Source organism: Chinchilla lanigera, unplaced genomic scaffold, assembly GCF_000276665.1.
Source record: "Chinchilla lanigera isolate Chin_1 unplaced genomic scaffold, ChiLan1.0 scaffold00051, whole genome shotgun sequence".
Taxonomy (NCBI): Eukaryota; Metazoa; Chordata; class Mammalia; order Rodentia; family Chinchillidae; genus Chinchilla; species Chinchilla lanigera.
Genome location: NW_004955452.1, coordinates 14,034,736 through 14,061,708, shown reverse-complemented (window position 1 = coordinate 14,061,708; position 26,973 = coordinate 14,034,736). Strand labels below are relative to the sequence as shown.

Below are 26,973 nucleotides of genomic sequence, written 5' to 3'. Positions count from 1 at the left end.
TTTCCTCTCAATGTTTTATTACAATGACTGTTTCTCTCCTGGCTACCACAGAATGGCAAAGAATATTCACAGTAACTAGAATATTAATCAAAATTCTTAAATAGTAGTTCTCCATCACCAACTGTAAAAAAGGAGAGCACTGACAAATTAAGAATATTAAAAACTGCCTTTACTAAACTTTGTGATGACTATGGAATCCAAGTAGTTTTACATTCGGAACAGGAACATTGTTTACTATTTATCTGCTATTACACTTCTTGTTAATGAACTATTGTATGTTCACTACTACTCACAACTGAAGGATGTTGACTCATGGGGTAGATCTTTTCTTGACTAATGACAGAAACCAAATCAGGTGTATCATGTATACCACAAGAGGACACCATCACTTCTTTTATCTTCACATAATTCATGTTCTGCAGCTTCATCAGTTTTTTTTTAAATCAGATTTTAATTTTGAAGACAACACTATTGTTAGATGCATCTCATCTTCTTCATGTTTACTAAGTATGACAAATGTTGCCAATCCCTGCACCCATTCTCATTTTTCAGTCTATTTTTTCTTTCCCCAAAGAGCTGGCAGTATAGGCAAAACACAGAATCTTTAGAGACTGAATAAAGTAACCAGGATCTAGTGATTTTTTTTCACCACTTAGAAGCATTAGTGTAAAGTAAGTTTCTAAAAACTTCCTCCCAGTGTTGTCTTTTGGAAAGTCAAAATTTCTTGTTCTTACTTGAGGTGGATCCTTCTCAAGAAGAGAATCCTGTTGCTTAATATCCAAAATTTAGGGCCATGTACCTGGATCTGCAGAAAGCACAACTGGTTTACAGGAATCTTCTGATTTTTTTTGTCTTCCAGTTCCTTCTGAAATTCATCAGCTATGTCTGACTCAGAATAAGGTAACTTCACATTCTGTTTGTTCGGTGACCTATCTCGGTTACATTCTGTTGGAACTTGTTCCAAAGCCTTTTCTTTTTTTTCCTGGTACACACTATTTTTTCTAAACATGTATTTAATGATCTACATAGTTTACTTTCATTTTCTTTTCCTATAACACTCCTTTTCCTTTTTTCTGCTGCTGATAATGCTTCTGATTTTATTTCCATCATCTGTTTATATTCATTAACACAACTTTGGCAGTAGAACCTCTTCTGCTGACCTCCAATCAGGATATTGCTTCCCATATATTTATCAGGCATGTACTCTCCACATGTTCACAGCAGTTCATTTTTCTATCACTGACCAACCTGCACTTTTTAAAGCAATAGTTACTGCACATCTTGTGAGTTACATTATTAACACTGACTTCATGGTGAACGTCTGTCAGTTTGTTTATTATATAAAGTCAAGATTATACATATTTATACAAGATTATACACATTATATAAAGTCAAGATTATACATATAAACTCCCTTTTTAAGATGCTGATTGTCTTCATAAAGAGACAAAGATGTATTAGAAAATTCTTGAAAGGATTTGCTAGATTCCACTGGAGGAAAAACAGTAGCCTTCTTTTTTACATATTACATTTCATGTCTTTCAAGTATGTTTATGAGAAGGAAGAAAGGCAAGTAGTGGAACAAAAGAGGTGAGTTGATCCTTTCCGCTGGTAAGCTGTTTGTCCCTTCTAAAAAGGCGTTTTGCAGTTTGCACAAGTGACTTTAGCTGGTTTAGTAGGTTGCTGTTGGGCAGATAGTTGAAAAATCTGTTTCGGAAGTGAGGTCACTGGTAATAGAGAATCCACCCTTGGCTGTTTCTGATTATGGGGAAATGATGCTGACTGGGAGATCCAAGAATCAGGATTATGCTGAGTTGTAAATCCTTCATTCTGAAATATATCTCCTGCTACACTCATTCTACCAGGATTAAAAGGTCTTACTCCAGTCTTGGTCTGTGAAGTTAAAGATGGGGTGTATGTCTGTACATTAACACCAAAATTACTTGACTGCAGTCTGTTAGAGACATCTTCCAAGTTGCCATTCTATAATGCTGTTAGAAAGTGTGATTCAAGTTCATATTTCACCCAGCATTCAGAGCTTACACTTTTTTCTAATACTGTAAGATTAGTAATATAGTTCTGCAGTGGTAACACTATTACCCATTCCTGCACTTACTTCTTGAACAACTGGATGTGGAGAAATCCAAATCTTTGGTATTGTTTTTAGTTCCAGAAAGTCCCCACTCTGTAAAACTGGACAATTTTTTTTTCTCCCCTCCATTTGTTTCTATGTCCTCATCATCAACAACTGTCTCACATGTATTTCCTTTCTGAGAAGCTGAATCTCTTGAGAAAGGCAGAATTACCGAAAAATTTCCTTGTGGCTTTTCATGTTTTGATGATGTAAATACAAGTTTCTTTGATCAACTATTGCTGGAGCAGAAACTGAAGGAGGTTGTATAGATTCAATAAATACAACATCATCATCACCTTCCACTGATGGATTTTTAGATCTACTGACTAAAGGACTAGTGGGACCACATGAATTTCCTACATCCATGGGATCAGCTGTCATGGTTGTGCTCCCTAACACAGCAGGAGTGTGGTCAGTCATGTCAAAGTTTCCCAGCGATGGTTCAAACCAAAAAACCTGGGGCTCCTGGCTGCACCCGCACTCTTGCAGTCTTTGGGCACATGCACATCAGGGTAACCGGGACATGAGCATGGCCCTAGCAGCCTGAGGCCCTGACACACAGTGGCCATGGCATCCACACCATGGGGTGGTAAGCCCGGGTCTGCATTTTGTATTTCAAACACTGACAATGGCATTTCTATTTCCTTCAGAAATTTTCCCCTTAAATATGAACTTTTGAAAAAGCAATGGAAACCATGTGGCCTCTTTAACAACCTGGGCCAGGTCTTAAACAATTGTTTCAGTGCTGTCCTGCTGAGGGCTAACAGGAAGGTTGTGATTTTCATTGCTGTGGTGATGGTCATGCTAAGCCTAGTGGCCGCCTATTCTGGGGTTAGAGTTACCTCCTTAGTCTGGGTCACCTTCTTACTCTGGGTGGAGTGGGCATAGGCTTTATTCTTCATCCAGGGCTTGTGAGCATCTGTGGTGGATATGTCATGTCCCCTGGCTGTATTCCGAACAGATGATGGACACTGAGAGGGAGGCAGACTGGGCACCTGTGCTCCATGAGGCCAGTGCTTGCTGACCGCCCAGTGTAGGAGCTCAAAAATTATTATTATTACTACTATTATTATATTTGTAGTGAGTACATATTACATCTTCCTTCCTTTACAAGAGAAATAATACACAAATGAAGTTTCATTGTAAGAAGGCAAACAGTATAGACACACAATAAAGACCCTTTCCAATCCCAATCTTCTCCCTCCAAGGGTCTCTAAAAGCAACTATTGTTAGTAGTTAGATATCTTTTTACACATGCACTTCTAAAAATAAAAATGAAATAATTTTTAGGTGGGATCAGATGAGAAATGTTCTATGACTTATTTCATAATTATTTTAAAAATTATCAATGTTGAGAGATCTTTTCATGTCAGAACATTGTTTTTAATGGTTACATATTATTCCAGTGTGGGTACATGACAATTAACTGAACAAGTATTCTTTCCCCCTCATAATAAAAAAGAACACTAATGGTAAAATACTAGAAACTATTTTTGGATGTTATTTTCCTCTAATGATCTTTTTTTGGGCATGGGGGCATCTTTTTGAAACAGGGTCTCACTATGCAGTTCAGGTTTAAACTCACTTTATTTTTTTTTTCTGGTACCAGGAATTGAACTCACGACCTCACGCTTGCCAGGCAGGTGCTGTGCCGCTGAGCTAAATCCCCAGACCCTAAACTCACTTTAAAGCCCAGGCTGGCCTCAAACTTGCAGCAATCCACCCGCCTCAGCCTCCCAAATGCTGGGATTACAGGCGTGAGCCACTACACCTGGCTATACAGATCTTAAAGAAAGTCTATATATGAAATACATCATTCTTTTTCATAGCTGTAGGATATCCCATTGCATGTGAAACTACATCATTCTTTTTCATAGCTGTAGGGTATCCCATTGCATGGATGTGCTATATGCCCCTAATAATGGACAGCTATGTTGGTTTTGTTTTTTTACTATTACAAACAATAGCCCATAGAATAGCCTTATATATACTTTGTGTACATCCATGAGCACTTCTGTGAGAAAGACTTTAGAGGAATCAGTACTCACTGCCAACCTTCCATCCAAATAAACTTTAGAAATACGTTTGGTTTTTTAAAAAAGGAGCTGCCAGGCATGGGCAGGACCTTAAATTCAATCCCCAGCATGGCCAAAAATATATGCATTACGTTACTGAAAAATGTGAGAATATTGTGCATATAGAAAATGCTGACAAGACACATATCAAATATCATATATTTGTACTGTTTAAGTGTATATTGATCTGGGTTAATTTTTTAAAAGTAAATAAAGATATGGTGAATAATGTACTTATTTTTATTTTGCCTGTCCTTTAGCAGGTAAATTTTCTTCACTACAGAAGAAATCACTAGCCTTCACAACTGTTTTATACACACCAGGGTTCTAATTATTATGCAAATATGTTAGTATTATTTCTCCTGTTTAATTTTCATCTACAATTTTTCTCTGTTAATCCCATTATATTTTTAATCATTTCAGTGTTTGCCATCCTGTCTATAAGAATGTGGTCATTTGAGGTAAAAATTAAATTTGGTAATAAAAAGCTGTTTAAAGTATGGGCTGAGGGGCCAGGGATATAGCTCAGTAGCACAGCACCTCCCTGGCAAGTGCAAGGGCCTGAGTTTGATTCCTGGTACCTACCTACGTACCTACCTACGTACCTACCTACCTACCTACCTAAATAAATAAATAAATAAGGGTTGAAATCACGAACAGCTTTTTTTCTTTTTCTTTCTTTTTTTGGGGGGGGAACAGTATTGCTATGTATTTCAGGCTGGCTTTGAACTCACAGCGATGCTCCTGCCTGGGTCTCCCAAGTGCTGGGAATTACAGGTGTGTACCTCCATGCCTGGCCACAATAGTTTTTTTTTTTAAAAAAGACAGGTCTCGTTTTGTAGCGCAGGCTGGCCTTAAACTAACTGTGTAGTCCAGGCTTGCTTCAAACTCACAGAAATCCTCCTGGCTCAGCTTTCTCAATGCTGGGATTATAGGCATTTACTACCATGCCTGGCAATACGATTTTGAATTAGAATGATTCAATTAGAATCAGTTATTAGAATAATTTCAATTGTTAAAACTGTACTTCTGTGTGTGGTGATCCATGTCTGTAACTCCACCTACTTGGAAGGCCTAGGCAGGAGGATCACAAGTTCAAGGACAGACTAGGTAACTTAGCAAGACCCTCTCTAAAAAATTAAAAAACAGAACAAAAAACAGGACTGGGAATATGGCTCAGTGGTAGATGCTTGCCAACAAGCATAAGGCTCTGAGTAGAATATCCAGTACCACAAAAAACAAAGCAGCAGCAACAGCTAACAAATACTATTAGCCTTAAAAGATCTGCTTCTCTGCAGCTTGACTGAATCCTTAACACTTAATAAATACATATATCGGTGTGTATATGTATGTGTACATATATATATATATATATTTTATTACTTCTTTCTTCTTCATAAATTAGCTGAGTATCATTGAAAAAGTAATGTGTACATTTAAAAATTGATTAAATCAAGTATACTAATATAAGCACACAATTGTTTTTATAGATAATGTCCCCCAAAAAAGCATTCGATAAAAATCAAGCATTGTAGCAAATACTCTTACTATAGTGGAAAGTGAAGGGAATTTCTTTGAACTAATCAAAGTTATCTACCAAAATCTATGACAATTTCAACTTTCCTTAATAAGAAGTTCTAGCCAGCAAAGTAAAACACATTAAGAGAAATAAAAGGTAAAAGGGTTGAAAGAAATAGAATCATTACACTTTACAACATGACTACACGGAAAAACAATAAAATCTACCAACTAACTAAAGAATTATTACTAGTTTAGAAATGTTAAAGATTGACATACAGAAATAAATTACATTGCCAGGCGTGGTGGCGCACGCCTGTAATCCCAGCACTCAGGAGGCTGAGGCAGGAGGATCATTGGGAGTTCGAGACCAGCCTGGGCTACCAAGTGAGCTCAAGGTCAGCTTGAACTGCATAGCGAGACCCTGTCTCAAAAAGACCAAAAAAAAAAAAAGAAATAAACTACATTCTTATATACTAGCAACCAACTTAAAATGTGATTTTAAAAAGCTACTACTTAATCACAACAAAATTTTAAGGTACTTAGAATGGATGAAGTCTAAGCAAAAGATGTACAAAACCTACAGAAATAATAAGTATCTTTATTATTAAAAGATTTTACAGATGGTTTAAATAAATGGAGTACTGTACCCTATTTATGTGGATTATCTGAAGACTGATCTACAAATTCAGGGCAATTTCAATTCAACAGGACTGAAAATACATCCAACAGGATATAGCCTCTCCTATTCCCAGAAATGAAGAGGCTGATACTGTAATTAACACAAAAGAGCAATGAAACTAAAATAGTTAAGACAATTCTTAAGTTATACCCTATCACTTATCAAGCTTTGTTATAATTCTATTCAAATCAAGAGAATGTGAGGATAGACACAGATTGGCTTGACAGCCTACCTCATACTACTGTATAAGCAAAACGAAGTTAAAGAACTAAATCTGAAGAGGAAAACAAACATTTCTGGGAAAATGTACACTATCTTTATCATCTTGGGGGTAGAGAAGAATTTCTTAAGATACAAAATCAATAAGCCATAAAAACTGTAAGAAAAAAGACATCATAAACAGAAGTTAAAACTAAAGACTGGCACAAGAATATATATAATAATCACCATCTAGAATATGTAAAGAGTTCCTACAAATCAAGATAATGTCGCAAAGGACAGGAGCACAGAAGAGAAAACCAAAAAAGCCATGCACTTGCTTCCATAGCAGAGATAGAGATTAGCATGGACCCTATGCAAACATGACACACAAATCTGTGAAATGTTCCAAATTTTTAAATAAGATGTGTTGTGTATATGGGCCAATTCCCCATGATGAATGTGCATATTGTGTACTGCAAATATGTACAAATAAAGTAAAATAAATCTAAGAGTTAAAAAAACTAATAAAATATAAATAGCAAAAAATATCTATGCACAATTAACATAGGCTAATAATCAAGATTAGTACATTTTCAAGACTGGTAACAAAAACTGATAAGCCAATGGAAAAAAGCTCTGATTGTTGAATATAAACTGATACACTCAGCAGAGGAAATAGTAATATATAAAAAATTTACACGTGTGAATGATTTTCCACATCTGCAAAAGGAAACATGTTTACTGTAGCATCATTTGTGAGAGTAAAAAGAATGAAATCAATCTAAACAGCAATCAACAGAATAAATAAGTTTTATTATAAATTATGTATAGTATAAATTGAAGTTAATGTGAAAATACTAGAATTCAGATAAATAAAACAGAAGAATAATGTATAGTTAATAGTTGAGTGAAGTATGGGGAAAATGAGACTTTATTAGTTATTTAGACTGCGCATCTAGGTAAGTATACAACTAGGGAAAAGAAATTTAACAAAATAGACTAGCTATCCAGAATACCACTGGAACCAAGAAAAAAAGAAAAAAAATTGGGTTTGGGGATTTAGCTCAGCGGCACAGCACCTGCCTGGCAAGTGCAACGTCGTGAGTTCGATTCCTGGTGCGGAAAAAACAAAAACAAAAACAAAAAACAAAAACCACTGGGATATTTGTTCAATTCATGAACATGATATAACGCTGAACTTATGATCATTTCAATTTCATCAAGGTTTTATACTTTAAAATTCATGTATCTTTTATTAGTTATTAATAATTGATAAAAAATTGCTTCAGTCAGAAATTTATCCTATAACTTTTCTACTTATTATTATTACATTTTTGTTTTTTGATATTTATATATTTAGTTTTGGTGCTAGGGGTTGAACCCAGGGCTTCATGCATACTAAGCATGGACTGTACCACTGCCCTACACCTAATCCCTATTTATTTTTTAACCAGATTTCTTCTTATAGGTAGCAGCTTTAGAATAATGCAATAGGCTAAGCTTGGAAATCAAACAGACTGATTTTAATCCTAGCCCAACACTTATATGACTTCTCTGAGCTTCCATTATTCATCTGTTAGAAAAGTATCTACCTCTCATTGCACTGGGGAATCAATGCAAGGTTCCTACTTGTGCTTGAAACATGGAAGCAGCTCTATAGAGCTCTTTCCTCACTTCTGAAGAATTGACAACTCATGACACCTGCTGATGTCTTAATTTCAGGCAGAATCACACTGTCAATAGAAGCTAACTCCTTAAAGAGGTTGTACAAAGGAGTATTCCATGAAAATGAGATTAGGATTGTTTTTTACTGTGTTAAAACTAAAACTTTCTCTACTAGTATACAGCAGGAAATAACATGTGAAGATGAAATAATAAATATTTATTATATTTAACAGAACTAGGAACACATGTAAATAAAATGTCCAGGTCAAAACAAGTAGCACAGGGCTGGGGATTTAGCTCAGCGGCAAAGCGCCTGCCTGGCAAGTGCAAGGTCGTGAGTTTGGTTCCTGGTACCGGAGAAAAACCAAAAAACAAACAAACAAACAAACAAACAAACAAACAAAAAAAACCAAAAAACAAGTAGCACAGAAAAGGATAGTAGATTATGTTAGATTCTGGAAAATAAATTATTACAATTATACACTTTGATGCTATATACAATTGCTGGTATCCTGGGATGCACTTACTATGGCTAATACCTACCCCAATTTTATATTTACTTCCACAACTCTGAAGCCAAAAGAATAGAAATTACTAAAATAATTTGTTAGGTGTGGATGTATAAGCCTGTAACCCAGCTACTAGAGGTTCTGAGGCAAGAGAATTGCAAGTTCAAGGCCAGCCTGGACAACTTGGTAAGATCTTGAACTTTTAAAAAAAAATTGGAATTGAAAAAAACTGAATTTTTAACTGAAAATTGGGAAGAACAAAAGGGCTGGGGATGTAGTTCAGTGACAGACTGCTTGCCTAGCATTGACAAGGCCCTAGGTTCAATTCTCAAAACTGGGAGGAAAAAGGATCATTCATTACATAATAATGTTTCTTGAGTGCAATATTTAAGATCTTCACACAAAGCTCCAGTGCTCCCCTTTCCCTTCGAATTTTTAACTTCTTGCTAAGTCACTAAACTGCCCACTCTGAGCACAAACTTTTGATCCTCCTGCTTTAGCCTCCCAAAGTGCAGGGATTACAGGTGTGTGACACCACAGCTGGTCAAAATGACTTTTTATATTAATTAGTGAACATAATCTGCTATCGAGACCATATTACACATCTATTTTTTTTATTATTATTATTTTAAAGAGTAAAAGAAGGATAACATAGTAATAGGGGGGCTTCCCGAATTACAGACAAAGTGGTAGGATATTATCAATGGTTGCTGTTTTACATATTGTTATCTAAAAGATAGTTTCTCAGGAAAACAAATAGACAAATAATAGTGAGTTACAGGCAAAAGTGGTAGGAGATTATCAATGGCTGTTGTACTATATTTTGCTATCTTCAAAGTGGTTTCTAAAGAAAATAAATAGAGCTATACATGAGTGACCAAATGAATAATCATTGACTGTTCTCAATGGTTGTGGTAGGAAACACATAGTAATAAACATACATCCGTTTACGAAATAGCATGGGAACAATACAAACATTACAGAGTTATGGACAGATTAGGAAAATATCAGGGGCTGCTGTAATACACGGTGGTATCTTCAAAGTGGTTTCTCAGGAAGACAGATATACGCAAGAAAGATCTAACAAGTAGTTACAGCCTAAGGGTCACATCTATGTATTTCCTGTATCATCAACTCAGGAGATGGGACACTCAGGAGATATTTATTCAATGATAGGTTAAAAGATCCTTCTTTTTTTTCTGGTTTTTATGGAAAAAAACCAAAATGCGTAACATATAAATGTGTCAAATTAGTATAAAGTGAATATCCATGTAATCACTATTAACATCAAGAACTAAATATTGCCAGTACCCCAAAAGGATCTTCCTTAATTGCTTTCCAATCCTAAATTCCTCTCCTCTAATGATAATCAAAATCCAACTTATATACTACTAACTTATCTTTCTTTATGGATTTACAACATAAATACATATACTCACATACCTGTTTACCTTCCCTAGTTGCTAAATATTATGTAACTGGAAATATAAAGCATTTGCTTTTTTTCAGACCTGATGAAGAGTCTAACTCACATTAACTTGTCATTTTTTCATTTTCATTGCTGCACAACTCTTAAAGAAATACACAGTTTATCCACTGTAATGCTGGTGGATATTCATATTATACTTTTCTTTGGCTATTATGAACATGAACAGCCTTTTTTGATTCATACATGCATGCACACATACACATGCATAGATCCCTCCAAAATAGGCTGTATCTAGGAAAGGAACTGCTGGGTCATGAGGGATGTTTATGTCACACTTTCTTAGATGTCTAACTTCCACAGTGGTTTTAATAATATACCCCCTCACCAGCAGTATATAGGAGTCAATGCTTTCTGAATTCTCATCAGCTGTTAGTACTGCCAACCTTGAATTTTGCCACTCTGATGGGTGTGCAGTTAATGTTGTTTCAGGGAGAAAAACCAACTTGAAATATACCTTATTATATAGTAAAGTACAATTAAGTATAAATTTCAATGATTTTGACTATCATATACACTGATGTTTTGCCCCCTGAATTAAGACAGAACACTTCTATCACCTCAGAAAATGTTCTTGTAATTAGTCCCTCCCAGGTTAATCCTAGGGAACCACCTGATTCCTTTCATAATAAATAACTGGTTCAGAACTTCATATAAATGGAATTATACTCTACAGACCATTTTGTGGGCTTCTTCCGCATATCTTAATTAGTAGAGATTCACCCATACTGTTTCATGAATTAGCAGATTTTTTTCCTTTTAAATTGCTATATAGGCCAGGCGTGGTGGTACACGCCTGTAATCCCAGCACTAGGGAGGCTGAGGTAGGAGGATCATCATGAGTTCGAGGCCAGCCTGGGCTACACAGTGAGTTCATGCCATCTTTTTATTTTTATTTATTTTTTTTTTTATTTTTTCTTCATGCCATCTTGAGTGCAAAGTGATACCCTGTCTCCAAAAAAAATTGTTTAATATTATTCCACTGAATGAATACATCACAACATCTTTTTCCACTCACCTCTTATTGGCCACGTGGGTTGTTTTCAGCTTCTAATTAGTAGGAACATGTAAACACACATGAACAAATCTTTGTATGGACAACTATTTGCATTTTCTTGGACAAGGACCTGGGAATGGAGTTGGCAAATCATATGAAAAACTTTTTATTTTGGTGTTGAAAACTGAACTCAGGGCTTTGAGTTCTAATAAAATGAAAAGCATTTTATTTTAAAGAAACTGTCACACTAATTTTCAAAGTGGTTGTACCATTTTAAATTCCTATCATTTCTAGTTGCTCCACATCCTTATCAATTCTTGGTGTTTTCAGTCTGTTTAGGTTAGCTGATTTAGAGTATACAACCTATCTTACTGGGTTTCTTATTTGCATTTCCTTGAAAACCAATGATGTTTAACATCATTTAGAGTCTTCTCATATTTACATGTCTTCTTTTACATATAAGGTACTTAAGTATCTTAGAATCAGACTGTCAATACATATATCTTTGGAGCCGGGCGTGGTGGTGCATGCCTGTAATCCCAGCACTCAGGAGGCTGAGGCAGGAGGATCATTGCAAATTCAAGACCAGCCTGGGCTACAAAGAGCTCAAGGCCACCCTGAAATGCATGAGACCTTGTCTTACAACAACAACAAAAAAATTATACACACACACATATTTCTTTAAAAATCTAGATGGGACTTTTATTTCACTGACTATAGATCAATTATATTGACTTTACAGATCTAGAAAAATGGGTAGCTTAAAAATCTGAGTGCTGTGGTCCAAGAACATGATATATCTCTTTATACCTTCCTACCTTTCTTGATAATACTTTGCAGCTTTCACTGTATGTAATTTATACATCTTTCTTTATATTCTGAAATATTACATGTTCTTTTGGTGTTACTATAAATGGTACTTAATTGTAAACATTTTTCCAATTGTTGAATGCTGATATTGCTAAATTGTCAGTATTCACTTTGTGTATATGTAATCAGTGTCCTGTAACCTTGCTAAATGCATTTGTTAATTCTTTTTTTTTTTTTTTTTTGGTTTTTCTCCGGTACCGGGAACCGAACTCACGACCTTGCGCTTGCCAGGCAGGCGCTTTGCCGCTGAGCTAAATCCCCAGCCCCTTGTTAATTCTTTTATTAGTTTTTTTCCCCTGGTACCAAGGATTATCTAGTAGATTTGTTTAGGCTTTTTTTGGAGGGGCAAGTGTAGATTCCTTAGGATTTCTTTTTTTTTTTTTGTCTTTTTGAGACAGGGTCTCCCTATGCAGTTCAGGCCGACCTTGAGCTCACTTGGTAGCCCAGGCTGGTCTCGAACTAGCAACGATCCTCCTGCTTCAGCCTCCTAGTGCTGGGATTACAGGCGTGTGCCACCACACCTAGCTCTTTAAGATTTTTAAATGTAGACTATTATGTCTTCTGTAAACAGTTTTATTTTTCTTGTTCTTACTTCACCAGTGGCTGGGATCTCTAGTACACTAAATAGAAGTAGTGACAGCAAGCTTTCTTCCCTTATTCTTCATCCTAAGAGCAAAAACGTTTTATCTTTTCATTATACACGTATGATGATACCTGTGTATTATTCTAGATGCTTTTATAACTGAAGTTTCCCTTTGTAGTTTGTTGTAAATTTTTACTGTGAGAATATTAAAATGTCTTGGAAGATTTTTCTAGCTGAGAAGATTATATAGTGGTACCTTCGTTCATGAACTTAATTCTTTCCATGATTATGGTCACAGACTCCATTCCAGAATTCACTGTCTTTGTCAGGTGTGTAAGATATACTGCCTTAAAAAATGACTTGGAAAACTGTAATCATTTATTTTCTGAAATAATTTTTGTAAGACTGGTATAATTCTTTCCCTTAAATATTATACAAAATTCACCAGTGAAAGCTAGGGATATAGCTCAGTGGTAGAGCACTTGCCCAGTATATAGATTTGATCCCTAGCACTGTAAAAACAAAAATGAAAACACTCTCTAGTATGTAGAATACAAAAAAGATGACAATAGAAAGACTATAATAGACAAGGTGAGGGAATAAGTACAAGGTTGAGTGTCAGGATGGGTAATGGGGTGATGAACACATTATATGCACTGAAGCAAAAAAACAAGGTGAATGAAACTGGGGATAGGTGGGACAAGAGAGGCGATGGGGGGATGATTCAAGTGTGTTATGCGCATGTGCCAATCTGCCAAAATGAAACTCTCTGATATATATAACTAATATGCACTAATAAGACTGGCCTTCACATACAAAAATTTGATGATATCATTTGGGACTGAAGTTTTCTTTGTGAGAAGGGATTATAAATTGAATTTCTTTGATACAGTGCTACTCAGATTTCTTTCTTAAAATTAATTTTGGTAAAGCTGTCACTGTCAAAGCAACATTTCATCAGTTATCAAATAAACTGGCACCAAGTTGTCCTTAACATTCACTTTAACACAATATTTAATTTAAGGTATTTAGTGATATCCCTTCTTTCATTCCTGATACTGGTGATCCATTTTTTTTTCTATTTTTCTTGACTAATCTTTTTTCGGGGGGGCGGGGAGTACTACGTAATTGAATACAGGGCCTTCATACTGAGATATATCCACAGCCCTTTTTCTTCACTTTTATTTTGAGACAGGGTTTTGCTAAGTGGCTAAATTGCCCAGGGTACACTTGAACTTGCTATCTTCCTTCCTCAGCCTCCCAGAATGCTGGAATTATAGTCGTGTGCCACCATCACTGGCTTCCTGGTCAGTCTTGGGAGAAGCTTTTATCAAAAAGTTTTTAGCAGCCAAGTGTGGTAGCAGGAGGACTGCCACAAGTTTGAGGCCAATCTTGGCCACATAGTGAGTTCAAGGCCAGCCCTGAACTATGCAGCAAGACTGTGTCTGAGAAAACAAAACAAAACAAAAACATAAAAAAGCTGGGGCTGGGCATAGTGGCACACACCTGTAATCCTAGCACTAGTGAGGCTGAGGCAGTAGGATCACTCCAAGTTCAAGATCAGCCTATGTACATAGTGAGTTCAAGGTCAGCCTGAACTGCATAGCAAAGCTGTCTCAAAAAGACCACACACACACATACACATACACACACACACACACACACACACACACACACACAGAGTAAAAAAGTTTTTAAGAGCCTACAGCTGGCTTCCTTGATTCTTTAATTTTTGCTCTCATCCTTGGGAGGCTGGTCTCAATTGCAGTGATCCTCCTACTCTCTCTCCCTGCTGTTCTTTCTTTTTGGTCCTAGGGATTGAACCAGGGAGTGTTGAGCTATACCCTCAGTCCTTTTTGTTTATTTTGAGATGGTATCTCATTAAGCTGCTCAGGCAGGCCTTCAATCTCAGCCTCCTGAGAAGCTGAGATTATAGGGGTGTACCACCACACCTGGTTCACATTTTTATTACCCTCTCCCCACCTTCTTTACATCTTTATTTCTTACCTTCTACTTCCTTGGAGTTTAGTTTGCTCTTTTTCTAGCTTAAGAAGGAAACTGTATGGTTAGCATTTTCTAATATGGTGAGATTGATTAAAAGATTAATCCAGAAAAGTAGAAAAAAAAAAAAAAAAAAAACTCCTACCTTTTAAAAAAAAAAAAAAAAAAAAAAAGATCACCAGTATCAGGAATGAAAGAAGGGATATCACTAAATACCTTAAATTAAATATTGTGTTAAAGTGAATGTTAAGGACAACTTGGTGCCAGTTTATTTGATAACTGATGAAATGTTGCTTTGACAGTGACAGCTTTACCAAAATTAATTTTAAGAAAGAAATCTGAGAAGCACTGTATCAAAGAAATTCAATTTATAATCCCTTCTCACAAAAACTTCAGTCCCAAATGATATCATCAAATTTTTGTATGTGAAGGCCAATCTTCTTATTAGTGCATATTAGTTATATATATCAGAGAGTTTCATTTTGGTGGATTGGCACATGCGCATAACACACTTGAATCATCCCCCCATCGCCTCTCTTGTCCCAATGAGCCTTGACTTTTGGAATTCAGAGTTCTGCGTAGTCTTCTCCCACACTAAATATAACTGACCTCTGTAACCAATAGGGTATGAAAATGTGGGATGTTAACTTGCAATGCTAGGTCTGAATGTTATTACAGCTTCTACTTTGATCTCTCATGGATTATGCTGAAGAAAGCCAGCCACAATGCTGCGAGGACACTTACTTAGCCTTGTGGAGAAGAACATGGCAAGGAACTGATACTTTCAAAACTAACTTGCTACCATTTGAGTGACTCATCCTGCACGTGGATCTGCCCGTCTCAGTAATGCCTTCAGAAGATGAAACTCCTGAAAATCCCTGAGCATGAACTAAACAGCTAGGCCACTCCTGAATTCCTGACTCACAGTAACTGTGTATACAGTACTTACTGCTCTTTTGAGTCATTAAATGTTGGGGTAATTTGATATGCAGTGATAGGTAATTCAAATGAAAATAAGAATTATCTATCTACTGTACCACAGATTCATTTATGAGTTGGAATTTAAATACAGAATCTAGGGGCTGGGGATTTAGCTCAGCTGCAAAGCGCCTGTCTGGCAAGCGCAAGGTCGTGAGTTCGGTTCCCGGTACCGGAGAAAAACCAAAAAATAAATAAATAAATAAATAAATAAATACAGAATCTAGGTTAAGACTGCAAATAACCATAAGCATTTCATTTCAATCTTGACCCAAATTCTACTATAAGTATGGTAAGAAATTATTATTTTAAAAAACATAAACATGGAAAGGGAGAGAGCAAAACAGGAAGTACATCAACTCTTTTTTTTGAGACAAGGTCTTATTATGTAGCCCAAGCTGGTCTTAAATTTGTAGCAATTCCCCTGCTTCAGCCTGCTGAGTACTGGAATTACAGGCATGCAGCACCATGCCTGGCTTAGCACATCATTTTGGAAGATGAAAAGCAGTGACATAGCAGATCCAAGAAAATAAAATAAACCAGCTGTATTGGGAAAGGTTAAGAACCAACCGCATTTATAATACCGAGTCCTCAAAATGCAGAAGTAGCAGTATGAGGTACGACTAACACTAGTGATGAAAGGATGACAAAAGTGAGAAAAATAGAGGAAAGTTGAGAAGCAGGTAGAGTTCTAGATCCTCTGACTAGACCACACCACTGATCAGCTGCCTGTTCTTCCTTGCATAGATCTGAAGGTTTAGTTCTGAGAAAGGTAAAACAAAGGCTCTCTGCAATGATACCTGGCATAGCTGAAGGCACAGGACTATACAATAAACAAGAGAATGAATAACTGTAAATATACTGAATGCTGAATGCAAAAATTCCCTAGAAAGAACTTCTAACTTCCAGAATGTAGGCAGGTATACTGTTACCTTTCAGGCAGAAGTTTGGAAGCCTAATCTTTGGGTAATATGACCAGCTAAGAGAAGAGACTTAAGGGTACTAACATGTAGATTCTCCAATGTCATACTACTGAAGTCATTCTACGATAAAGTTTGGAGTCAACAAGCCCTACCCATGCATTCAGAGTTTCTGGTCAATATGCTTGGCTCACACTGAATCATGAGTACTAATCAAGGGTACTAGAGGGGCTGGGGATTTAGCTCAGTGGCACAGTGCCTGCCTGGCAAGTGCAAGGTCGTGAGTTCGATTCCTCGTACCAGAAAAAAAAAAAAAAAACAAAAAAACAAAAAAAAAGGGTACTAGATACTTGAGGAAATCCTCCTAATAGAAGACAAAGAACAAAACAACCTGGAGGAAGCAAAACGATATACAGGAAGAACTCCAAAATAAATTTGTATGCTCAGACAGCATACTGCATCTGTCAAACAGAAACACCATGCTAGTGGGGCATGGTGGAACATGCCTGTAATCCCAACTGTTTGGGAGGCTGAGGCAGTAAGATCACAAGTTTTAGGCCAACTTAGCCAGACTCTCTTTCAAAAGGGTTGGGGATATAGCTCAGTGCAAGAGCCTGGATTCAATCCAAACTTGCATTCTCCTGCCTCAGCCTCCCAGGTGTTGGGATTACAAGGGTGTGCCACCATGCCCAATTTCCAGCTTCAATCTTCTAAAGGAAAATTATTTCCAATGTATTAACTCATCTGTATTTTGTGAGAGTGTGTGTGTGTGCGCGTGTGCATGTGTGTGTGTGTTTGAACAGGTTATTGCCATATTTCTAGGCTATCCTTGAACTCCTGGGCTCAAGTGATCCTATCTCATCCTCCTGAGTAAATACCATAACTTTGTTGATAAGATATTTTCCAGTATGTAAGGTATCAAAAATTGATACCTTATGTACCTTTTTCTCATGAAGCTCTTGGGTGTGAAAAAAAGAGAAAGAGAGGAAAGCAACAAGAAATCAACGTAGGAGCAAGGCAAATCTCAGGAAGACTGCAGTACACCAAACGTGAAGGGCACACTCAGCCACACTGCAACAGTATGAATCAAGAAATAGATCTGACGATCTGTCACTGAGACTCCTGCTGCCATTATATGGTTTCTGTAGTATAAAAAACTTGCTTTAAGCAAAAGTAAATTACATTTACTGAATTCTACAATTACTTATATATTCTGACTACTTTTTTTAGTAGAAGCAACATGTACAGTGAATGCTTTATAGACCAGTACATTTATTAAAAAGTGTAAGAAAGTAAACAAAACCAAAGGTTCTTTTTTCTTTTCTTCTTTCAGTGTTAGGGTTGGAACCCAGGGCCTCAAGCATGCTAGACAAATGCTTTGCCACTGAGCTATATTCCAGCTCTAAATAGTTTTTAAAACTGAGATATCTCAGGTCTAAGACTTGCTTGCCCCAAAAGGGAAATGGGATGCAGTATAGAACTGTGTTTTAAAGGCATAAGCATAAAGTCAGAAAAGCTGACTTCTACCATTTAAATTAAAAGTGTGTAACCTTGGCCAAGTGACTGTTGGTGTCTAAACTTCAGATGGGGGAAATCAACTAACTCAATGTTGCCCAGGCTGGTCTTGTTGGCTCAAGTGATCCTTCCACTTCAGCATCCCAAGTAGGTGGGACTTCAGGTATGCTCTACCATGCCAGGCTCTGTGGCAATATTTATGTAACAACAACAACAAAAACAGGTAACAATGTAAAATGCTTAGCATTCTACCTGGTACGTAATAAGTGGTAAATAAAACCATCTTAAGGAAGAGGGTTGGGGGCATCCCACAGAGGTAAAGTATATCCTTAGAATGTTTGAGGTCCTAGTTAAATATCCAGCAACTAAAACAACAACCACAACTTCTTGCCTCCAAAACCTTCTGCTTCAGGGATATACAACTGACCAGCATATGATTCACTATGATGCTCTTCAAACCTATGAATTACAAAAATCCAAATTACAAACTAGTTTGTCAATAAAGCAGGCTAACTTAGAGAAATAATTTGTGTTTCATTAAACCCTAAAATGCCACTGATGCCAATGGTTTATGTATGTTAAAAGAAACCTGCCTATTAAATTGTGACAAATCACAATTTATAAAATAAATTGTGTTATAACATATTGAGTTATAAAATATTTCCCAATTATTTAGTCACACAATTTCCTTTCTTCGGGTTTTTTATTTGTTTGTTTTTGTTTTTTGTCTTTTTGAGACAGGGTCTCACTATGCAGTTCAGGCTGGCCTTGAGCTCACTTTGTAGCCCAGGCTAGTCTCAAACTTGCAATGATCCTCTTGCCTCAGCCTCCCAAGTGCTGGGATTACAGCTGTGCACCACTACGCCCAACTTTTTGTTTTAGTTTTTAGAGACAGGTTCTCACTATGTAACTCAGACTGGCCTTGAACTCAGAGATCCTACCCAAACTATTATATTCCTTTTTCTTCCTAAAGGGAACCACAATCCTCAAATTGGCATGTATTTCTGCAATTTATATTTCATAATTTTACTGTATTTGTATATAGCCTGTATATACTTTAGTTTTAAATTTATATATGTATCTTTTGCTATTTATTCCCTCCCAACCTCCAATATTGGTTAATAGTCTATGTTGATAAATCTAGAACTGGTTCATTCATTTTCTGTGTGTGTGTGTGTATGAGAGAGAGAGACAGCGTTTCACTATGTAGCCCAGGCTGGCCTTTTAACATGCAGTGATCTTGCCTTAGCCTCCCAAGTGTTGGGATTACAGGTGTGTGCCACCAAACTCAGCTTTCATTTAACTGTTATACAGTATACCACAAAAACTATCTATGTACTTATTAATTACAAAAACAATTTAAGTCCTATTTATTTATTCTGCTGTTGACTGGAATTTAGGCTGTTTCTAATTTTTTGCTTTATTATATAATGTCAGGCAAATGTGAAAAATATGAGATACATTATTGGTTTTAAGATATAACTAATTTTTATCTTTACTAGAAAAAACTGCTGTCCAAAGTAGTTACCAAATCACAATTTTTTTTTTGAGACAAGGTCGTCATACAGTTCAGGCCGGCCTTGAACTCATAGCCATTCTCCTGCCTCGGCCTCCTGAGCTGGGATTGAAGCATGTGCCACCATGCCTAGCCACCAACTCACACTTTTATCAACAATGTGTAAGTTCCTTTCACTTCCTCCTCACTGACATTTGGTATTTTATAAGGCTTTTTAATTTTGCATATGTAATAGGTACATAATTGTTCTTTATTGATTTCATTTGTAATTTCCTGATTAGTAATGAACTTGAGAATCTTTTCATGTATTTACTGGGCCTGAGTTTCCTCTTTTGAGAACTATTTTTCTGTCCCATCTATCTATATTTTATAAAGCTTTCAGTCATATTAGCTTCAAATATTCTCCTACTATTTCAACTTTGTTTATAGTATCTTCTGCATGAGATGAGCTTTACATTTTGATGTAATCAAGTTTATCAGTATTTTGCTTTATGGTTTATACTTTATATTTTTGTTCAGTATTAGGAATATTCTCTTGTTTTTTTTCCCTAAAATAATGTCAAAGTTTTCCTTTCACATTTTTTTACATAAAGCTTGTGTAAAATGTAAGAAGGATCCAATTATTTCTTCAAATGGTTAACACATGAATAAACATAACTTAGTATTTTACTCTTTCTCCATTGGTTTGAAATGCCACCTCAGACATTTACAGTTTCCATAAATATATACTGACTTGTTTCTAAGTTCTCTTTTTTTGCTTCATTATCTGCCCCTACATTTAAAGCACTGTAGTACAAATGTTATACTTTTATAATAAAGTTAAGGCAGGGGTTTGGGATATAGCTCAGTGGCACAAGCACCTGCCTGGCAAGCGCAAGGTCCTGACATTGATTCCTGGTACCAAAAAAAAAAAAGTAAGTAATTCATTTTTCTTTAAAATTGTACTGGCTCTTCTTGGTCATTTATTCTTCCATATACATCTTAATAATGACTTACAAAGTTTCATGACAGATCCTAGTAGGATTCTAATTAAAATTACATTTATAGACTAACTTTGGAAGAACTGACATCTTAAGGTTTCTCAACATGTCTAATATATTTCATTTATTCAGGTTTTTCTCTTGTGTCTTTCAGTAAAGTGTACAGGCTTTTCAAAAGTATTTTATTCCTGGTACTTGCTGTTTAATCCAAACTCTTGTTTGCTGTTGTTAAAGCTCAGCCAAGAAATCATTACTTCTGGAATATTTATGACTTCCCAAGCTTATCATCTGTATGCTCCTCCTCCACATTGATTTATTAATTCTTTGCTTAATATGACCAAGAGTTATGCTATTGGGCTGGGGATAATGCCACAGGCCTATAATCCTAGCATTTGGAAAGCCATGAGTTTAGGCCAGCCTGGACTACATAGCGAGACCCAGTCTCAAGGAAAAAAAGAGAGAGAGGGATCTGTGCTAGGCACAGAGGGTACACTGGTGAATATGATGGGAGCACCTAGCTTCAAGGAGCTTTCATTCTAATTAGAAACACAGAGCAGTAAAATCTTATAGTTCAGGGTGACCCATGCAGTTATATGGGAGGTATACAGTAGTATGGGAATACGTAAGAGAAATACCTAACTCAAATTTGGGGGATAGCTGGATGGGGGAAGAGGCAAAGGTATCATACACTGCTTCTCAAGGAAGTAACACAGATTAAAACCTGTAAGAAGAACAGAAATTAGAAAACACAAATTGATATACTTGTCTTGGTTTTGATAGTATTGAAAAAGCTATCATTGTTTAACTAAAAAAATTATTTACTTTTGGAACATACTTCCTCTCCTAGCCTCTCATACTCCCTGTGATAATCAATACTGGCTCAGTGGTTCTTCTTCCCTCCTTAAATTCTAGTATTGCCCATAGTTTACATTTTTTTTCCTGTTTTAACCTAAGTACTATTCTTGAAGACTTTTCCATGTCTAGAATTTGAAATATGATTTATATACTATGGAGTCTCAACAATCTTGCCTTTATTCCAACTACAAGAAATTTCAAACCACATACTAGATGTCTCTAGCCATAGGTTCCATAGAATCCTCGAGTTTTGGACATGTTAATATATGATCTATCTAATGGTGATACATGACCCACATTCAGTTGACAGCATCACTGTTCATAACTGGTAGAAATCTCACAGTGAATAATCTGAATTTGTGTTGGAGGACAGACCTTCTTGGAAATTGTGTTGGAGGACACACCTTCCTGGACTACTCGCTATGTAGTGCAGGCTGGCCTAAACCAGTTCACACAGTCACTGTATCTGAAGTATTTTTTGAGGATTAAATAATCACAGTAATTTTTAGGCCAAGTATTTTTTGTTGTTGTTGCTTTCTGTTTTACATTTTTTCCTTAATTTGTCAAGTTGGTTAGGTTTCTAGCTACCATTTATTTAATCAAACAAATATTCAATCAATATTTTAGGTGTTGCTGTGAAGGTATTTTGTAGATATAATTAAAGTCCATTATCAATTGACTTTAAATATGGGAGATTATCCTGCATAATGTACATAGGCCTGATTCAACCAGTTAAAGAGCCTTAAAAGCAGGACTGAAGCTTCCTTAAGAGAAACAGAAAAGAAATTCTACCTACAGACAACATCTTACATTGTGAACATGAATTCTAGCTTGCCCTTCCTGATTCCTGCTCTAAGGATTTCAGATTGGCATTACTACCCCCTACAATTGCATAAACCAAATCTATGTGTCTCCTATTGCTTCTTCTTCCTTAGTTGAACCTTGACTGATACATTAAGCTTTGTTTATTGCAAAATAATTCCTTTAACAACCTAATAAAGCTTCTAGTCTATTTGTTTCCAATCAGTTCCATGTACCAGTAACTACACCCAAGTTTTTTTCTGGACATGGATTTTAAATTTATTTTTTTTAGCTTAATCCTTGGAATATGTTCCTTCCTCTCCATCCCACATTAGACCATCACCATCTCTTACCTGAACTAGTGATTGAAAAGCCTCCTAACTGGCTTCTCAGATTAGTTTTTTCTCCTCTATCTATTTTCCACACTGCTGCCAGAGGTCTCTTTCTGGAAAACAAATATGATCATGTCACTATCCTTCTTACAAACTTTTGAAATCTTGCTACCTAAAATGATAAAGTTTTGCTTTCTATTTAATTTGTTTTAATCTCATTTCTATTCTTTTTGCATTTAATTTTCTTATTTTTCTAACTTATTGAGAGGACTGCTCAGGTCACTGATGCTTTTCTTCTTCTGAATATGCATTTAAAGTTTAATTCTCTCTAAGCATTGCTCTCTCTGATCATACCAGTTCTGATACACATTATTAATTAACCTTTGGTCCCAAATTAAAATTTCTTTTGTGACTTGACAGATGAGTTACTTAGAAATTATTTCTTAATAATTTCCAAAGCTAGAATTCAAGTTCCAATAGGGACACAGCAACAATTTAGTTCCAAAGTTTCCCATCTTTCTCCTAGAACCTGTGCAGAACAAGAAAGAATGTTAAGAAAAAAGAGAAAGCATATATCTTTACTAAAATTAGGATCTAATAAAAACCAGGAAAATGCCAAATTATAAAATAAATATTCCCCAAAATATTCCCAAACTACATGGGGCTACTGGAACCCATGCAGCCACATCTGGCACGCAAGAATGACAAAAAGTATAAAGGAGCCTAGTGGGGGAACAGGTAATTTTCAATCTCAGGAAGAAAGGGTCCTATTTTAAGTGGGAAGTGCAATATTTAGAACTCCAAATGAATGGAAGAAATCTGAGAAGGAAGTAGAGAAAGAAGGTACAGAAAGTATCATGAGCATGGGGGGTGGTCTCAAACGACAGTCTCGGAAAAGACTACATGCAGTTTTGTAATTTATTTTGAAACAATTTGAAATGTATGGAAAAGTTATAAAAATAGTATCAGCTGGATGTGGTGGTGCACACCTGCAATCCCAGCACTCAGGAGGCTGAGGCAGGAAGATCACCATGAGTTTGAGGCCAGCCTAGGATACATAGCAAGAGTCTGTCTTACAAAACAAAACAAAACAAAACAAAACAAAACAAAACAAAACAAAACAAAACAAAACACCCCCAACTGTATAACTGTCACAAATCCTCTGTTAACATTAAAAAACAGGCAACTTAAAAGGCGAAGTAATATCCTTTGGTAGTACAACCTGTAAGCCCTCATGGCTGGTAGTTCGCATTACTTAAATCACTAAAGTTACTCAGAGGCACAGGAGATGTGACTATATTTTAAAGAATGAATCCAGTGGGAAAAAGAGGATGGAGGACTTATGCAGAGACACCTGAAAAAGTATCTTGTTCCTAAGGTGCAACTAATGTTCTTGCTCCACTCCTAAAGTCCTTTCTGATAGATGGTTTGGGAGGATGCACATCATTCAAATATGAACAAAAATATTTTAGTAACCACACAAAGATGCCATGGAAATGCAGCAGTGCAGCATCTCTGGCAAAAAACTCAACAGACAATATCATGATAAAGTAGGAGAAAGCTACAACTCTACTTATTAACATAAGTTCTATAAATTCTTAATGCAATTATGTAGAAAGATCTTAGAGCAGACATTTAAGAACTCCAGGAAAAGACAGCCAGTCAAAGGGAAGTAGTGTAAGAAGCATGGCAGAACTCAGCACAGAAATGGAGGAAAAGGTTTTTTAAATTGAAGAAAAAAAAAAAAGACTAAATTGCAATAAGCACAAAGTGGTAAAATGTACATCACGAAAGACACAATAAAGAGCACACTTGATGGAAATTTTTAACAAGAAAATAAAGTAGTAGGTTTTTTTAAAAAATGTGACTTCCAATCTGTTATAGATAAAACTGACCCCAAATGACCAAATAAGAAAAGAAATCTAGTAAAATGGTTGGAAATAAATTATTTCAAGCAACTAGACAAAAACAGGTAGATCTCACCTAAAAACAATAAAATCAAGGCCGGGTGTAGTGGTGCACACCTGTAATCCCAGCACTCAGGAAGCAGAGGGGTTAAGATCGCCATGAGTGCCAGGCCAGCCTGGGCAACACAGTGAGTTCAAGGCCAGCCTGAACAACAAAGTGAGACTTCGTCTCAAAAATAAAACAAAGAAAAATCAAATCAGCATTATACTTCTCTACTGGACATTCAGTATTAGAATACAATAGAAAAATACCTTTAAGATACTCAAGAAAGAAAATATGAGCAAGTAATTTTGTATTTAACTAAACAGATCTTCAGGAACACTGTATATAGACAATATGATGTGCAAATCTCAGTTCTTATTCATATGACCCTTTTTTGAAGAAAACTTGAGGACAAACTGAAGCCAACAAATGACAGGGAAAAAAACTCAGCAAAATGACTGACAGTGAGCACCAATATAGTGAGGTAAAGCCTTAAAAAAACAAATGTACATACAGAGGATAGAATGGAATGCAACTGTTACATTCTGTGAATGCAAATAAATGATTGCTAAGAATGGAAAATATAAAAAAGTATAAACTATACAAATGCATGTTATATGTAATAGGATTCAAAGTAAAAAGGCAAGTATTAAAAATTTAAGTAAAATTAAAGTGTAAAAATATAAAGGGTAATATAATACAATGTTTGCTAAAACTAGTTAATAAAGAGAAGGAGAGAAGGAAGGGAAAAAAAATAAACGTTCTTTATTCTTTTTAAAAAAAATTTTTTTTGTCTTTTTAAGACAGGGTCTTGTGGGGCTGGGGATATAGCTCAGTGGCATAGTTGCTTGTCTGGCAAGCCTGAGGTCATGAGTTCAATTCCCAGTACCAAACAACAACAACAACAACAACCCCCCCCACACACACACAAAAAAACAGAAAGACAGGTCTTGCTATGCAATTCAGGCTAGCGCTGAACTCACTTTGTAGCCTAGGCTGGCCTTGAACTTGCAACAATCCTCCTACCTCAGCCTCTTGAGTGCTAGGATTATAGGCATGCACCACCATGCCTAGCTAAATGTTCTTTATTCATTCAAAAAATGACCCTGCTTTAAGAAAAGAAAGGAAAAAGAAAGAAAGGAAAATGAACATATAAAGGCATAAGTATAAAGGTAACCACTGAGTGGGGAGGGAGGTCTTTTCTAATACTGGAATTACTATTTTAAATGCAAAGAAAAAACATCATTTAGATTCAAGGTGGAGTGGTAAGCAAAAGAGAAAGAGCCTCTTTGAGAGTTGCTGTCCAGATGCTGAATTACAGCAATTTGAGAAAGATGAAAAGGAAGGAAGTGGGTCCCCTGGACCCAGGAAGGATCTGAAGCTTGAACTGAAGCCCACAGAGATAGTGAAGAGAGAAACTTCAATGATAAAGGAGGTAGCTGGCGACATCTTCCCCCTGAGACAGGAATCACTGTGCAAGAGGAGAGGTTCAAACCTGTGGACACAAAAGTGACTGTTGGAGACCTCAGAGGTCTCCATGGAGAGCTGCAGCAGTGGAGGGGAGCAGCGGACATGAAGAACAACACTAGCTGGTGGTGAGTGCTGAGGGCTCAGTCATCCTGTGTGAGAGAGTGATTGCTGGGAGCTATCTTGAAGAGGTCCCAGTTGATTTCAGAACTCAGAGAGGCTGCCGGCTCTATTTAGTGGCTCCCAGCTGGGCTTAGGCCCAAGAAAGATGTACTGATGCCTGAAGACCAAATGAGCCTGGTCTTGGTCAGAAGGTACAGGCTCACTGAGATTATGCACTGCCTGCCAAAAAGCTACTGCTGGCTTGCTGGGATAAATCAATATGGATGGGGACTCCATTGCCACATGTTGTCTACCAGTGACAGCACAGACAAACTTTCAGTTGACTTTTTTTCTTCTCTCATTTGTTTTTTGTTGCTGTTGTTGTTTTGTTTTTGTTTGTTTTTCTTTCCTTCATTGTTTGGTCTTGTTTATATATGAGTGTGAATGTGGTTTCTAGCCTCTTTGTGGTTCTTCTAGCCTCTTTGTCTGTTCTTTTTATCTCTTCCCTTTTTCTTTCCCTCCAATCTTTGGCACCAGTTTCCCAAAGTTAGCATAACCCCCCTTTGCCATCCAGTCATACCTCTATTCTCTTCATCATCTTCTATGCCTCTATTTTTTTCCTAACACCTTTTAAACTTTAAATTGAGGGTAAAATTGACATATTAAGGATAGCACACCTTAATATGTAATCCCAGCACATAATTATATACTGTATACAATTTTCTGGTTGGTTTCAGATTTTTTTTTTAATATAACCACAAATCTACTTCATATAGTTAAAGGTGGCAAATTAATGGTTACCTCAGTTTGTAGGTTGTGTCTGATGCTATTGATAT

General features: G+C 36.4%; 1 protein-coding gene and 1 pseudogene across 7 annotated transcripts in view; both read right to left on the bottom strand.

Annotated features, from left to right (window-relative positions):
• The window catches only part of Ago3 (argonaute RISC catalytic component 3), a 131,243-nt gene that overhangs the window by 47,021 nt on the left and 57,249 nt on the right, over nt 1–26,973 (bottom strand). Inside the window, exon 1 of one of the 7 annotated variants that reach the window (XM_013519529.1) lies at nt 22,640–22,714. The exons of 3 other annotated variants lie outside the window; for them this stretch is intronic. The gene's annotated coding sequence lies outside the window, so the exon portion shown is untranslated. Of the gene's footprint in view, nt 1–2,976; nt 3,182–11,288; nt 11,502–21,265; nt 21,351–22,639; nt 22,715–26,973 lie in introns of those variants that run through there. 3 more of the 7 variants (XM_013519530.1, XM_013519527.1, XM_013519528.1) reach the window with 3 other exon arrangements.
• LOC102007401 lies at nt 172–6,646 on the bottom strand (annotated as a pseudogene).